The sequence below is a fragment of the Hylaeus anthracinus genome, unplaced genomic scaffold (assembly GCF_026225885.1).
Source record: "Hylaeus anthracinus isolate JK02 unplaced genomic scaffold, UHH_iyHylAnth1.0_haploid 11978, whole genome shotgun sequence".
In the NCBI taxonomy this organism is placed as follows: domain Eukaryota; kingdom Metazoa; phylum Arthropoda; class Insecta; order Hymenoptera; family Colletidae; genus Hylaeus; species Hylaeus anthracinus.
This window is the reverse complement of record NW_026534326.1, coordinates 2,811,841-2,814,363: the sequence shown is the minus strand read 5'-3', so window position 1 is coordinate 2,814,363 and position 2,523 is coordinate 2,811,841. Positions and strand designations below refer to the sequence as shown.

Below are 2,523 nucleotides of genomic sequence, written 5' to 3'. Positions count from 1 at the left end.
TGTGTGTGTGTGTGTGTGTGTGTGTGTGTGTGTGTGTGTGTGTGTGTCGGTGTTTATGAGAATACAGAATTGGGTGATTTCTTTTTTATTAAATATCTGCGAAGACGAAAAGATATTCAATTTGAGTACGTACTTCGTTACTTTGGCACTTTTTGGATTCAAATGGTCAAAATACCAACTTATTACTTCATACAATTTAAGGTTGGTGGGTACGAATCTAGAATGAAAAATACCAAATTCAAAATGGTTGATCCAATATGGCGGACGGAAATATTGGAAAATCAAATAGATTAGCTTGAAACTTGGTTCTTTAGGATCGTGGGGTGGCTGATTGCGAATTTGAAATCTAAAACATCAAATTCAAAATGGCTAATCCAATATGGCGGGACGAGTATTCAAAAATATAACAGATTCGCTTGAAACTCACTTTTTTAGGAATTTTTGGGGTCTCTGATTGCGAATTCGAAATCTATAACATCAAATTCAAAATGGTTAACCCAATATGGCGGGTCGAGTATTCAAAAATCCACCAGATTCGCTTGAAACTCACTTTTTTAAGAATTTTTGGGGTCACTGATTACGAATTCGAAATCGAAAATATCAAATTCAAAATGGTTAATCCAATATGGCGGACGGAAATATTGAAAAATCAAATAGATTCACTAGAAACTTGGTTCTTTAGGATCGTGGGGTGGCTAATTGCGAATTCAAAATCTAAAACACCAAATCCAAAATGGCTAACCCAATATGGCGGATCGAGTATTCAAAAATCCAACAGATTCGCTTGAAACTCACTCTTTTAAGAATTTTTGGGGTCTCTGATTACGAATTCGAAATCTAAAACATCAAATTCAAAATGGTTGATCCAATATGGCGGGTCGAGTATTCAAAACTCCAACAGATTCGCTTGAAACTAACTTTTTTAAGAATGTTTGGGGTCTCTGATTTCAAATTCGAAATGTATAACATCAAATTCAAAATGGCTAACCCAATATGGCGGATCGAGTATTCAAAAATCCACCAGATTCGCTTGAAACTCACTTTTTAAGAATTTTTGGGGTCTCTGATTTCAAATTCGAAATCTATAACATCAAATTCAAAATGGTAAATTCAAAATGGCCGACGAAAATCGCATTTCCGTTAAAAAAATATTTCTGTAAACATCATCCACAGGAAATACTCAAATAGCTCTGAAATCCACAAAATAAAATCCAAGACCTCTAAAATCACAAAATAAAACCCTCTAAAAATTTCAATGTTCTCTTTCAAACTCATATTCTCATCGAAAAAATATTTCTACGAGCATATCACCGAAGCCACGTTTAACAAAAAAAAAAAATGTTCGAAGCGTCCAATCGGCTACTTCGGCTACTCTATCGACGTGCTCTAACAAGATGCTCCATCGAGTCAGCTCTAGAAACCGTCCGTTACATCAATCCGCGCACGTGTTCCGACTATCGACCATTGAACAACCCAAGCCATCCGGACTCCCACGAACTGCTTCGGCAATTTCTCCAAAGGGTGTCCCCTAGGGGTGAGCTAGCCAGTTGACTCGATGAAATGACATTCGCGAGACTGTGCTCCCCTCCTCGACCGTCCACTTCACGTATCGTTATATAAACCGTTTCGAGAAGCGGCGCTCTCGTCGTGGCGTACGGCTCAAGGAGTGGCCTGCATTAAACGCTTCAGCGCCCTCGTGCCTATATAGATGTCGATAGGGCAGATCGTGGCCCTTCTCAAGGTACCGCTCGAGTGCCACAGGGGGTGAAAAAGGTAACTCGAGTTCCGCGGCGACGTCGAGTAGTGCCTTTTCACCGGAGCCCTGGCGCTGTGGCTTCTGATCTTTCTCATTGTCGTGTCACGGAAGGATGATGACGCCCGGAAGTGTGGCTCTCTGCACGGTTTCTCTATACGTGTCACGCTCTAGATAGTCGTAGAGCGAACATCTAGAGGGAATTGTCTCCGTTGGTGGGTTCGGAGGGATGGGAGTGGCCGAGACGATTTCGTGTAGGGTTTTTTTTCTTACAGGAGATGGATCGTTGTCGTGCGAGTTCTAGGGATGCGTAGAGAGATTTGTGGACGCATGTAGAAGGGAGGGGAGGAAGGGAGGGAGGGAGGAGGGAGGGGGGGGGAGAGACTGGAACAAATGAAAAGTTCATACCGTAATCGGGTGTTTTTTGATTGTACAGGAATAGAATTTTAGGGATTATCCAGAATGGTAATCTGTGTTCTTACACGCTACGTTCTATATTCTATATTTTATATATTACATATCTTCTATGTTCTAGATTGTTTATATTTTTTATATTCTATATTCCACGTTTTCTATATTTTCTACTATTTTACGCGTTCCGTTCTATATGCTTCGTATAATGCTCTGTATCGTGCTCTATACGCTTCATAGTGTGCTATATTCTCTACATTTCAATTTTGTGCTCTATATCGAGCTCTATATCGTGCTCTGTATTATGCTCTGTACGCTATGTCTTCCCCTCCGTGCTCTATATTACGCTCTATACGCTA

The 2,523-nt window shown here is 40.5% G+C and overlaps 1 long non-coding RNA gene across 1 annotated transcript in view; it reads left to right on the top strand.

Moving 5' to 3' along the window:
- Nucleotides 1-2,523, top strand: part of LOC128896912 (uncharacterized) — a 149,520-nt gene continuing 146,997 nt past the window's right edge. The window contains exon 1 of the long non-coding RNA XR_008462170.1: nucleotides 1-45. This is a non-coding gene — a long non-coding RNA (uncharacterized LOC128896912). The remainder of the gene's footprint in view (nucleotides 46-2,523) is intronic.